The sequence below is a fragment of the Lissotriton vulgaris genome, unplaced genomic scaffold (genome assembly GCF_964263255.1).
Source record: "Lissotriton vulgaris unplaced genomic scaffold, aLisVul1.2 SCAFFOLD_1778, whole genome shotgun sequence".
Classification (NCBI taxonomy): Eukaryota; Metazoa; Chordata; class Amphibia; order Caudata; family Salamandridae; genus Lissotriton; species Lissotriton vulgaris.
Window position 1 is genome coordinate 86,997 of NW_028248764.1, and position 13,662 is coordinate 100,658.

At 54.1% G+C, this 13,662-nt stretch overlaps 1 protein-coding gene across 1 annotated transcript in view; it reads left to right on the forward strand.

Moving 5' to 3' along the window:
• Positions 1-13,662, forward strand: part of LOC147663835 (E3 ubiquitin-protein ligase TRIM21-like) — a gene marked incomplete at its 5' end in the record, with an annotated part of 120,714 nt that overhangs the window by 75,158 nt on the left and 31,894 nt on the right. The window lies entirely within an intron of this gene.

The window sequence follows — 13,662 nt, forward strand, 5'->3', positions numbered from 1 at the left end:
CCATGGGAGGAAGATCCTTCTCCTACCTGGCAGCCAAAACCTGGAACTCACTTCCCACTCACCTTCGCCTCACTCAGAACCACCTAGCATTCAGAAAGCAACTTAAAACCTGGATATTCGACAAGTAATTCCCCACCCTTCTCCAAGCACCTTGAGACCCTCTGGGTATGTAGCGCGCTATATAAATTATTTGAATTGAATTGAATTGAATCCAATTCGGCTCGGGTCTTCGCTAACAAGGGTGGAAAGTTAGCTGAGAACAGTCTGCCCACTGTCGGAGTCAGATGGACCCCTAGATAGACAATTGAACCAGTGGCCCAGGCTAAAGGCGTCAAGGGCCTCACGCGATCCACCTCTGCCTGCGAGAGAGTAAGATTCAGGATATATGACTTGCTAAAGTTAACCTTGAAGCCGGCAACCTCTTCATATCGCAGCAAGACCTCCCTGATACATGGCAGCGAATGTTCCGGGTCCGCTGCAGAGAATAAAATATCGTCCGCAAAGAGCGTGATTTTATGTTGCTCTCCTGTGAATGGAAGGCCCCAGATCCCCTCATGCTCCCGCACCGCCACCGCCAATGGCTCGATGCTCAACGCGAACAAGAGGGGGGAGAGGGGGCAACCCTGCCTAGTGCCGCGTGAGTGCGGAAAGAACGTTGACATATGGCCATTCACCGCTACCCGAAACCTGGGGCTGCAAAAATTAGCCCTCACCATGGTGATAAACTTCTCCGAAAAACCGAAGGCCGACATCGTATTAAACAAGAAGCCCCAATCCACACGATCGAAAGCTTTTTCGGCATCCAGACCCACAAGGACCGCCGGGATGTGGAACCTGTCTGCTTTTTCAATTAAGTGAGCCACCCTTTGCGTATTGTCGTGAGTCTGGCGCCCCTTGATGAATCCGGATTGGTCCGGGTGTATGATCGCTGGCATCAAGTCTTGCAACCTATGCGCCAGGATCGCCGAGTATAGTTTAGCGTCTATGTTGAGAAGCGCTATGGGGTGGAAGGAAGCACACTGGGCGAGGCCCTTCCCTGGTTTAGGCAAAACCGTGATCACCGCCTCCGCCAAGGAGCCAGCTGAAGAGCCGGACACGGCCATGTCGTTAAAAAGGGATACTAAATAATCACAGAGTTCGGAAGCGTATGATTTATAGAAAATGGCAGTATAGCCATCAGGTCCAGGTGCCTTGTGTAGTTTTAAGTTCTTGATGGCCTCAAGCACCTCCTCCCTGGTAATCGGGGCCTCCAACAACTCATTCCACTCTTTAGATATCTAGGGGAGGGGCAGGTGCCGCAAATACTACCTTTGGGCTCCCGCGTCGAGCCTGTCCCCCGCGTAGAGGTCCGCATAGAAGCGGCCAAAAATGTCCGCCTTCGCTTCATCCCGATGTTGCAGCACGCCCGCTGCATCTCGAATCCCTCCGATATATTCACGTTCCCTCCTATCGCGCAGTTGACGTGCCAGGTGCCTACCCACCTTGTTCCCACAAGAGTAAGATTGTCTTCCCAACCTCAATAGCGTAAATTCGGCCCTGTTATTATAGTGGGCTCTCAGTTTCCCCCGTACTGCGAAGTAGTGTGGCTCACTGGTTAGAGGCGGCAGACCCGAGAGCAGAGCAGAGGACGGCCCGGGACCAGGGTTCGATTCCCGGCGCGGCAGGTTTCTCTCGCCTCGGTGCCCACTCTGATCAGCGATCACACTCGGCAACTCTGGGCATTAGCTTGCCTCATCTTCACTAACGGCCCCACCAGACCGCCGGGGATGCCTGGTCTCACCCTGGAGATACCCATTAAGGGACCATCTCTCAGGGAAGCCAGGAAGGGTTTCGCAGCGGTCGAAGCGCCTTGGGACCCTACGGGTAAGGAGTGCGCTATATAAATGCCAATACATTACTGCTGTCAGAGGCCGGAGGGTCACTCTCGAGGGGTTGAGCTTGTGCGCCTGGTCGAGGGTTGCCAACTCAGCCTCCAGTTCCTCCCGTTCCTTTCACCGCAACCGGTTGAGATGTGCATTGAGGCCCAGGCACATGCCCCTGACGGACGTTTTAAAGGCGTCCCAAGTGTTGGAGACAGAGGTATTAAGCTCAAAAAACTCCCTTATGGCTCCCCGCAGCGCCTTATTAGAGGTATCATCCCTGACCACCGAGGCTGGGAAGTACCATTTCCGCTGCCTGTCGCCGGTCGACGGCCAACGTAGGTTGAGCACCAGCAAACTGTGGTCCGAGACTGAAAGCGGAAGAATGGTAGAGTCAAGGACATCTCCCCTAAGAGCCTGGCTGAGGAAAATGTGGTCCAATCGTGAGTAGGAGTGGTGTACATGAGAGAAAAATGTGTAATCCCGGGATGTAGGATGAAAAAATCGCCAACCATCAACCAGCCCCAGCTCCCCTATCAATTGCTGTGATGAGGCAGAAAACACACCCGTATCAGCCCTGTGGGCGCCAGAGCTATCTAATGTCCTATCCCACACCAAGTTAAAGTCGCCCAAGAGGAACAAGTGCCCATCAGCAAAGTCTCCCACTCTCTGCAGCAAGCTTTGTAGAAACTTATTTTGACCAGCATTGGGGAGATGCACTACTACAAAAGTACACAGCCTCCCCTGAACAAGACCCTTCACCATCAGCCAGCGGCCGTCCTTATCATTGCGTACCTCCATAGGTTGGAAGTGCAGCGCAGCGCGGAAGAGGAGAGCCACCCCTCTATGTTTCGTGGATGCAGAAGACCTGTATATAAGGGGATATGCCCTATGCCGAAGGCGCAGCTCGTCCTTGCGCTCTAAATGAGTCTCTTGGAGCCCCACAACATCCAACTGGTGATCAGTCACATATTCCACACCTTCTGTCGCTTTTGCGGGGAGTTCAGGCCCTTAACGTTCCAAGACCCTATGCTAACAGGCATAATGGAGCGACAAACCAGAATTGTCTACAGGCACCTCAGAAAGCTCCCCTCCCGCGCCCGAAGGCCCATCAGCCGCAGGCAATGCAGAGAAGTGTCCCAAGACTCCCCCCCCCCTACCCCCCCACCCCCCCCTCGACACCACCAACCCGACAATGAGTCGTCTGCAACCTTGGCAAGAACCACCCCCACCTCATGCACGCCACAACCACCCTCACATATCCCAACAGCACTTTCCATAGCTCATCCACGTCACCACCACTGGCCCCCCCTCCCACACCACCCCTCAACTCCCCAATCCTTCCCCACAGAACCCTCCCACCCCCCTAGAAGAACCCAAACACAATACCATACAAAACAAACCAATCAAGGTGGAAGGACCAAACCTCCCGTGAAGATGACAGTCCAAAAAGTCCATGGAGTCCTCTAGGAGCCGAAGAGGAAACACCTTCCGGTGCATCCCAAAGATCGCATACCGGGGTGTCTTCCCACAAAGTACAAATGAACCCACGGTACCTGCATGGTTGTGTCCCTCCGGCGCCAGTCAGATCACTCTCCACAGATCACGCCGCCCCGGAGCCAAGCTGGGAGGCCGCCAGAGTGGCGGAGGCAACAGAAGCCACCGCCTCGTCTCTTTCTTGAAGACTGGTAGCCCGGTCTGGCATCCTCCTCTCTACCTCTCCGCCAACTCTGTGCCAGGAGGGGGACCTCCGCCGTCCCCTCGTAGAAGGACTCCCACCGCCAGGCGGAGACTCCGCGCCGTCGATGCCCAGGAGGTCCTTTGCCACCTGGAGGGACCTGATCTGCGCAAGCCTGTTTTGCCATCGGAAAATGATGCGGAACGGGTGGCCCCAGGAATAGGCGATGTTACGTTCCCTCAAGAATGCAGTCACAGGTCGAAACTCACGTCGCTTCCGCAGAGTGGTAGCTGCCAAGTCCTGATATTGTTGAGGTTGATGACCCCGAAACTGCAGAGACTGAGTCTCTCGTGCCTTCCGCAGAATGCGCTCCTTCAACTGAAAATCGTGGACACAGACCAGGATGTCCGGCGGAGGGCCCCCTCCACGCCTGGGCAGCCCAACCCTATGCGCCCTGTCCATCTTGATCTCGCTAACGTCTTCATCGCCCAAAATCTGTAGGAACAGTGCTAGGACATAGCCCCTCAGGTCGCCAGACTCCCCGTCCCATGGCACCGATCGAATGGGGATGTTCCGTCTGGAGCGATTCTCCAGATCTTCCGCATGCGTTTGCAGGTCCAGGTTTTGTTCCGTGAGGCGAAGCACGTCTTGTTGCAACTGATGCACATCATTCGCCACATTCAGATCGTGGTCCTCCAACGTGGCCACCCTTTCACCGACACCGTCCAGGTCCCTCCTCACCTCTCTAAGGTCTGACGCCAGCTGAGTCCGTAGTTCGGAGATGTCTTCCTTGATGGATGCAAAAAGCTCCGTCATGAATGCCTTGGTGGCCGGGGCCTCATCATCCCTCGACGCAGACGAAGCACTCGCCCCAGGAGACGGCGGCAGCTGGGATCCCCTCGTTAGGCCATCCTTGCCGTTCTTCCTCCTCCGTGGATTGCCCGCCATCTTGAGCCTCCAAGTCGCCGACAAGCACCCCTAGTGATCGTGTGCGGCCTACCCAACTGGCGATTGGACCAGCAGATCCAGCTGTCGGGCCACCTGATGTCACCTCTGGGCCGGACCCCCGACTGTGCACCCAGTCAGACCTCTCCGTGCACGTCCTCAGTTCCCTGGGGCTGCCTCCGCGACCATCCACCTCTCTCCGCTGTTAGTCCCAGGCCTTCCAGTAGTAACTCCCAGCTCTCGACCCACCAGAGCGTAGATGGGTCCTGCAGATGAAAAGGCTCCCCTCTGCGTAGTCGGGCCAGGGCCTCTGCTGATTGTCCCAGTTGTTGGCGCCAAATGCGCGCTGTACCCCTGGCCGCTATCTGCGACAGAGCACTAGGCCACAATGGCGGCGTCCGGTCCCGGCGCCCACGTTGCTGCAGCAGGGGTGTTGTGGCGGCTCCGCCACGGCAGCAACTCCAGCCTGCCACGGGTGCCCAGTGTGCCAAACCCTCCCAAGGCCGCAGTCCGCCTCGAGCTTCTCAAAAATGGCCGCTCCGCTGAGTGAGCCACATCCCCTCCACCTTCCCCCGGTCTCATGTGGCACTGCAGGTCCGAGGGGAAAGGCTCTGCTCCTGTGCGGCGTTCCGATGCGGGACCGAGCCCCCTGCCCTGGCCGTCTGTATCGGGGGCAGCCCTCGCTCTCCAGGCCGAGGCCTGTTCACTCCTCAGCCCCCTCCAGGCCGCTCACCTCCGCTGACGTCCCAGCACCTCCGCACCTTCACACCCGGTCTCCCTGCCGGCGGAACCCGGCGTCCCAGATCTCCGCCCTGCTCCGCAGACCGGGAGGGGGGGGGACCGCCCCTCGATAGCGCCGCCGACTCTTTTCGGGCTCCGCGACTGCAAGCGGGGCCCGGCCTCCACCTCTTCCCTCCGGCCGCTGGCCTGCACTTCCGCTTCGGCGACCGCCCCTACTCCAGGGCGGGGACGACCAGGCCTTCCTCTGCTGCTGCCGCCGTGGCGGCCCGCTCACTCCGGACGGCTCCGAGAGTCGGGCCAAGCCGCCAGGATGCTCCCCTCGGGTACAGGCTCAGCTCGGCATGTGATACCTCCAGGCAGGGCACGGCTCCGGGGGTGTTATACTAGGCTTAGCGGGATTCGGCGCCGGAGGGACCGCAAAACGCGTCTCACTCCGTCGCCATCTTAGCCACGCCTCCCCTGGGGTGGTGTTTTGTATTACCGCAGGGGTGCAGGGAGGGGGGGATGTGTGTTTGGGGCTTTTTGGGGGAGGGGAGGGGGGTTTCTTTCTCTTTTTTTGAGTTGTTTTAGAGGCTACATATTGTTGTACATTCTGATCTCTGTGTCCTTCTCGGTGTTTGGGGGATTCCGCCAGTACTCATGGGATGGGGGTTAGGGGGTTGAGAGTCTTAAGTTGGAATGTCAATGGCTTGGGGGACAGGATAAAACGGGGGATAGTACTGCAATATTTGAAATGCCACTCCCCTGATGTTGTATTATTGCAGGAAACGCACTTGGTGGGGAACACGTGCCACGCTATGAGTCGGAGGGGCTATCGGTTGATTGCACATTCAGGGTTCACCTCTGGATCGAGAGGGACAGGTGCTCTGGTTAGAAATTCCCTCCCCTTGGAGGTTGATGATACGGTCCTGGATGATAGGGGACGATACGCGGCCAATATTGGTAGGTGGGAGGGGAAGACGATCTCCATCCTCTGTGTACGTTCCCCCGGGTTTACAGACCACGAGGTTTGCCGACCTGGGGAAACTGGTGCTGGAGTTCCCCGAAGGGATTTTGGTTGTGGGAGGAGACTTCAACTCTGTTGTTTGTGGCAGGGCTGATCGTAACCCTCCCAGAGATCTCACGCGATCGCAGTCCTGCCTTGGTGGCTTTCTGGACACATTGGGGCTGGTCGATTGTTGGCGGATGTTACACCCCGGGCAAGCCCAATACACCTTCCATTCGGGTGCACACGGGAGCCTTGCTAGGCTCGATTACATCCTCATGCCTGCGACACAGGCCATATTGGTGAGAGAGGTCCGACATTTGCCTAGAGGCATCTCGGATCACTCCCCACTATGGCTACTCGTAGATCTCCAACTGGGAGCTGGGGGTCGGGTTGCCCCGATCAATCCTTGGCATCTCCGTAACCCTGAAACCCGGGCTGGTGTGGTTAAGGCTATCGACAATTATTTTGCCGAAAATGTGGGATCGGTGTCCTCATCTGTATCCTTGTGGGAGGCTTTCAAAACTGTTCTTCGGGGCCAGACGCTGTCGCTGATTGCCTGTGCTAAGAGACGTAATAATGAGGAGGTTGTGAAGCTAGAATCTGAAATCACTGCCCTAGAGGCCAACCTTGAGTCCGGGGTCACGCAGGATAAGGTGCATGTCTTGAATTTAAAACAGTCTGACTATAAAGCCTTGGTGACAAACGCTGCTAAAGCCATGAGTCGCGAGCAACAGGGCCGTTTGTATGATGTGGGTGACAAAGCAGGGAAATCGATTGCATGGTTGGACAAGAAGGAAAGACTGAGTCGAGTGGTGCCGGTTGTTAAACGTGCGGATGGTGTGCGTGTGGTTGATCCACTAGAGATCGTGGAAGAGTTTGCATGTCATTTCCGAACGGTGTATGCGCCAGTCTCCGATAGGCCGGAGGAGGACTCACATCTTTTACTCAGATATCGCACTGCCTAGCTTATCTGACTCTGATAGAGAGCTTATGGAGACGGAATTCTCCACCGATGAAATAGGGCTCGCTATTCGCTCAGGAATAGCTACAGGCCCAAATGGTATACCCATCGAGTTGTATAAGCTGTGTCCGAACAAAATGGCGCCGTATCTTCGCTCGATGTTTCTGGAGACCAATGAGAAGGGCTCGCTTCCCCGAGACCAGAGATTGGCGTCTATCGTCGTAATTCATAAAGAGGGGAAACCCCACCTCTTACAGACCCATTTCACTTCTGAATGCCGAACCCAAGATCCTGGCGAAATTGTTAGCGAATCGATTAATTAAAGTGATTGGAGACCTGATTCATCCGGATCAGTCTGGATTTATTCCAACCCGTAACACTGCGTTGAATTTAGGCCGTCTTCACGGCATTCTTGCGAGGGCGGGGACATTGCGTGAGCCGGCCATTTTGGTCTCTCTAGACGCCACTATGGCCTTGGATACAGTGGAATGGCCATACCTATGGGCGGCCCTTACGAAGTTTGGCTTCGGGCCGGTGTTCATTAGCTGGGTCAAACTTCTCAATGAGAAGCCGCTGGCTCAGGTTTTTGTTAATGGTAGGGTCTCGGACCCCTTCGTTCTTGGGAGAGGTGCGCGACAAGGTTGTCCCCTGTCCCCGCTGCTGTTTGCACAGGCTTTGGAACCCCTGGCCGCATGGTTGTTGTGGGAACCATCGCTCAAAGGTATCAGGTGGACCCCCGACTTTGAAGATCGCATATCGCTCTATGCGGACGATATTCTCCTTTACCTCACTTCCCCTCGGAAATCGCTGGGAGTGCTGTTTGATGTCCTCAGCTCTTTTGGTAAGAACTCTGGTCTGGTGATCAATTGGAATAAATCCTGTGTCTACTCGCTAACTGATGAGACACCACTCGTGCCGCGTAATTGCCCGATACAAATCTCACACTCCGGCTTCAAGTACTTGGTGATACATATCTCGCTTGACCCCGCGATTCGGTATCAGCGTAATCTGCTCCCTCCGCTTCTTCGGTTGAAAGCCGATGTGAAAGCTTGGTGTCGGCTGCCGTTGTCTCTTGTGGGCAGAGCAGCTCTATTCAAAATGATGTCCCTGCCTAGATTTTTGTACACACTTCAAAACACTCTTGACCTTGTGCCCACCAGCTATTTCCACGAGATCGAAAGCCTTCAGAGAAAGTTACTGTGGGTCGGAAGACCCCGTATTGCCTTGGCTAAGTTAACACTGCCTTGGTACGACGGAGGCATTGCGTTGCCTGACATCAGACGTTACTACTGGGCCTCCCAACTAAGCACGGTCAATCACGCTATGTATGGCCCGGTGTCCAACCCGGCCTTCGCCATGGACAAATGGCTGCTCCCTGGTGGGGACTATAACAGGGCACTATATTCCAAGCAGTCAGGCAGGACGTTAACGGGACCCACCAAGGTTGCGGTGCGGATTTGGTATAGTGCAAACGCAGCTATGGGCTGGTCGGATGTCGTCACTCGAGCAGCTCCACTATATGTTACTGAGAAACTAGGCAATTTATGGACCACCAAGGGCTTTGAGAAATGGGACCTCATCGGTATTAGTAAGGTGGGGGATCTTTGGATTAAGGATAGGATAAAGACTTTCGATGAGTTAAAAACTGAATATGCGCTAAGCGATAGGGAGTACTTCCGGTACCTGCAGAACCGGCATGCGATTGGCTTGGTCTTCCCAACCGGTGCCCTCATTCCGGAATCCTCACCCCTGGAGGACAGAGTGCTCGACGGCCACGTCCCGGACAGTACCATCGCTCTCATATATAAAAAAACTCATAAATGACCGGACGGACCTTCTTCTACAGCTGCGGGAGGCCTGGACCAGCGATGGACTGGAGCTAGATGATGAGGATTGGCAGGCAGCGATATCCTCTCCTAAAGAGGTTGCTATCCCGGCCCGTCTTGGACTGGTGCAACTAAAAATCTTACACCGCGTGTATGTGACAGGCCCCCGATTGTTACGCATGGGTTACTCTGTGGATGGACTGTGTAAGCGTGGGCGTGGCATGATCGGTGCCTTCCTCCATATTCTATGGGAATGCCCCGAGGTAGTATCCTTTTGGAACCGTGTGCATGACGTCATGAAAGAAGTAACGGGAGTTTCGCTGTTGCCTGAGGCCCGTAGGTGTCTGCTGAATGTATGGGAACCCAACGATTATAACGTGGCTCAGACACAATGGGCCACTTTAGGGAATATGGTGGCCAAAAGAGACATTGCACAGCTGTGGGGGTCCTCGAAGGTACCCAGGCTATCAGCCTGGACAAAGAATATGGACTGGTGCATGTTTCGAGGAAAAAACGGTGTATGTCACACGGGGTAGGCCCAAGAAGTGGGGGAGAATATGGAACCAGTGGAATCAGTATCGCGGAGAGATCTGTACTCCCCCTCTTATAAATCCACCGGAGGTGCTGCAGTCCCCTTAGCTTGATGTTCCTTCTGTGTTTTTGATTTTAGTCGGTACACTGATTGCTTGCTCTCCCCCCCCCCCCCCGAATCCCCCCCCCGAATTCCCCCCCCCCCCCCCCCCCCATTTTCGGAGGGGTCACTCATGTATATAAATCCTGTCTTGCCTCGCTAGGTATATATATTTTTCTTTATTATTTCTTTTGTTTGTTTCCACTTTTATAAAACAAAAAAAGAAAAACCTTGATTTTTCCTGTGTCTCAATATGCATAGATATGACATGTAAGCGGCTGTTCTTCTCCTCGACTCTTATTGTTAATCAATGAGACAACTTTATCAATTCTACTCATCAAGATTTTAAACTGAGATTTGATAAGTTGTTCCATTTGGGCCTGGAGATCGATTAATAAGTGAGTGGCCCAGACCTGGGGTGCTAGAGTGGTGAAAGTGGTGGCTGGCTCATCCTGGAAGGTGTCTAGGGCAGGTGTGGTTGTCTTAGGTGGGTTTTTTTGCGTTTTTAATTTTCCTATTTCTGGGGCGATGCTTAGGTGCCTTTTTAGTCACCTTGGGAGCTGTCACAGGTGCCGGATTAGTAGGATAGCTAACGTCTTGCACTATCTGTGCGCAAGGAAGTTCAGCAAAGGAGGAAGCGAGCAGTGAGTCAGGTGAGTTACAAGTGCCTAACGATATATTCCCAGACTGCAAAGGGGGGGTAGAGCTGGGGTAAGGGAAAGGCGTCTTTCGGTGTTCTCGGTAGCCAATGCTACCACCCCCCTGTTTTTTGGAACATTTTATCTATGGCTGTTAGACTCAGGACTGGGGGTATTAGAGCTGCTTTTTGTCATGTAAAAGGGTGAGAGGTTGGGGATTAGTTTTGCCCATGTTGCTACACATACAATGCTTAATCGTTTTATAATAGCAGTACCCCAGTATTCCACAATTTGCAAAGAGTACTGATCATTTAAAAATTAACAAACACCATTAACAGCGCTATAACAGTGGAACATATAGAAAGTCCCTTTAGAGCCTTGCTTTGACTGAACAAGTAAAAGTTACCAGATAAAATAGTCAAAGTCCAAAATCTGTGAGTCCAACTTAGAAGGGTGGCCCGGCCCGGCCTCCTTTGGCCCCTGATGGCCCGCCCTTTGCCCGGGATTAGCCCGGCGCCGCCTGCACGCATCCCGCGACGCGGGAGTTCCAATGGTCTTTAATATGCCGCCTGGCGCGAAATCGGCGTATGCGGCGTCCGCCCGCAAGGGCTCCTGGGGGATGCAGTCCCCCCTCGGCGGCCGCGCACTGGGGTCAAACAAGGCAGCAGCAGCGGGGGAGACCGGCGTCAAGCGTCCCCACGCCTCAAGGACCAAGAGAGTAAGTCCCCACGTGCAGATGGCATCCATAAAAAGTATTTGCCCAAGTGTACATTTGTTAATGTAATGGGACCCTTGCTGTCTCCCACTCTCAGCTCCCGCTCCCGGCGCTGCAGCTCTTTGGCTCCTCCACCCCCTACCACGCCCCCTTGACCCTCCTTCCTCATGTGTCGTCCCTATATAACAGCCCCTGTCTTCCGGCGGCGCAGCGGGCGGGCGCGACGAAGGCGCGCCTAAGTCAAGCCCGTCTGCGCCCGTCCGCGACGGGCCGGGACCAGGGGCCACACACCCTGCTCCTCACTTGGTCTATACCTCCTTCCTACTCATAGCTCTCTCCGCTTTTTCCTTCCCTCCTCCCCTACATCAGCTACATCGGCTACACTCACTTGGTATTCTTTCGTCTCCTCTTTCGTCTCCCTCGCATCACCTGATGCCGATCTCTCTCAATCCTTCTCTTTCTTCTATTAATTCATCTTCGGTTTCACGCCCCCCTCCTGCTCTTACTTTGGCCTCTGCCTGCTTACTTAACACCCGGTCTGCAGTTAAACATCAGACATCACTCTTTAATCTCTTGACTACTGATTCCCCTGACTTTTTATTTCTGACCGAAACTTGGTTTTCTGCTGACTCTCTCCCTGATCTTTTAGCCATCCTCCCCGACACCTACTACGCCCTCCGAGCTGATCGCTCGGATGGTAGGGCCGGTGGAGGGGTGGCGATGATCATCCGGTCGGCACTCAAATTTCAACTTCTTCCTCACTCCCCCATACCCAACGTGGACTACCTCGTGGCCCGTTCCCTTAATCTTCCCTCTCCTCTTACTGTTGTTCTTGTCTATCGTCCCCCCCCAATCAATGCCTTCTTTTGTAGCCTCCATCCAGGACCTCTTGGCCACCCTGGTGGTTAACAATTTCTCCGTTCTACTTCTCGGAGATTTTAATTTCTGGCCGGGAGATCCCAAGGAAGATCTCTCTTCCAAAGATTTTTCTGCCACTCTTAACTGCTTGAATCTCACTCCCTATGTCACAGCCCCTACCCTAGCTCAAGGTCATATCCTTGATCAAATCTGGTCTTCTTGCCCCCTCGCCTCACTTCCCTCTATCTCCCCTTGTGTTTGGTCGGATCACCATATCATTACCTTTTCTATTCACTTGGGTGTGGTCGACAAGCCCTCTTTTCCCAAAAATCTCCTGGTCCGCAATTGGAATCAGACCGACCTTGACTCTCTTTCACTTTCTCTGGCTTCTTCCGTTCCTGATCTTACCAACCTCCCTCTTGAGTCTCAGGTCAATGCTATCAGTACATGGCTCTCCTCTTCGTGTGATTGAGTGGCCCCGCTAAAAAAGATCAAGGCGGTCCGCCCTTACGATGCGCACAGATGGTTTTCTCCAGAGCTCAAAGCTTTAAAACTCGACCTCAGGCGGTCGGAACGTCTCTGGAGACGGCAGTACTCTCCCTCTCTGTGCGCTAAATACAAACTACTCCTCACCGACTACAAAAAAGCTATCCTTGCGGTCAAAACCTCCTATTTCACTGAGAGAGTAGCTCTCTCTGCAAACAAATCTCGTGAAATCTTTTCCCTAGTTCACAATCTTGCCACTTCCGATCGCTCTTCCCCCTGTCTGGTCCCCTCTCAGTCCCTCTGCTTGTCACTTAATGACTTTTTTATAGACAAGATTGTGAAGATTAAAGCTAACATTCCGACGGTGCCCCAACCCGTTTCCACCTGCCCTGTTACTCCTTCTCCTTCCTCTTTCGTCTATTTTCCCCCTATTTCTCCTGACCTATTTCACAACTACCTGCTCAAGGTTAAATCTGGCTCCCCTATGGACTGTGCACCGGCGCGCATTCTCAAAACTCTTTTCACTAACTGTCCTGTTCCCCGGCTCACTTTGCTTAATTCTTCTTTGGCCTCTGGTTCCGTTCCCTCATCATTTAAATCCGCCGTTGTTCTCCCCATTCTCAAAAAACCCGGTCTGGATCCTTCCCTCCCTGCTCATTTCCGTCCCATCTCCCTTCTTCCCTACTTGGCTAAGATCCTCGAGACCCATGTCACTTCTTGCCTCTCCTCGTATATCGAGGACAACGGCCTTTTAGCCTCCCACCAAGCGGGCTTTCGCCCAGGCCATTCAACGGAGGCAGTGGTTCTCGCGGTTCTCGATGAACTTAAGGGGAAGGCAGATTCCAACCTCCCCCAAGCCCTGGTCCTTCTCGATTTGTCCGCTGCGTTTGACACGGTTGACCACTCCATTCTCTTCGACCGTGTCAGCGCAGCGGGCATTCGGGGCGCGGCCTTCTCCTGGCTGGCGTCCTTTCTTCGGGATAGGTACCTGTGGTGTTCCCCAGGGTTCCTCTCTTTCCCCTCTTCTCTTTAATCTTTACATCTGTCCCCTTGTCACTTCTCTTCTTGAGCTGGGGGTCTCGTGTATAACTACGCAGATGACCTCCAGCTCGTCTTTGATCTTTCTTCTCCTGATTCTCTCCCCAAATTCAGTTCCACCTTAATTTTCATTTCCGAGTGGATGAGCGCCAACCACCTCAAGCTCAACCCCGATAAGACGGAACTTGTCCTCACGGGTGGTCCATCTAACCCTTGGTCCCCAGCACCCTGGCCCCTTTCTTTTGGTCCCCCTCCCACACCTTCCTCCTCTGTTCGCACCCTCGGCATCAAAGTTAGT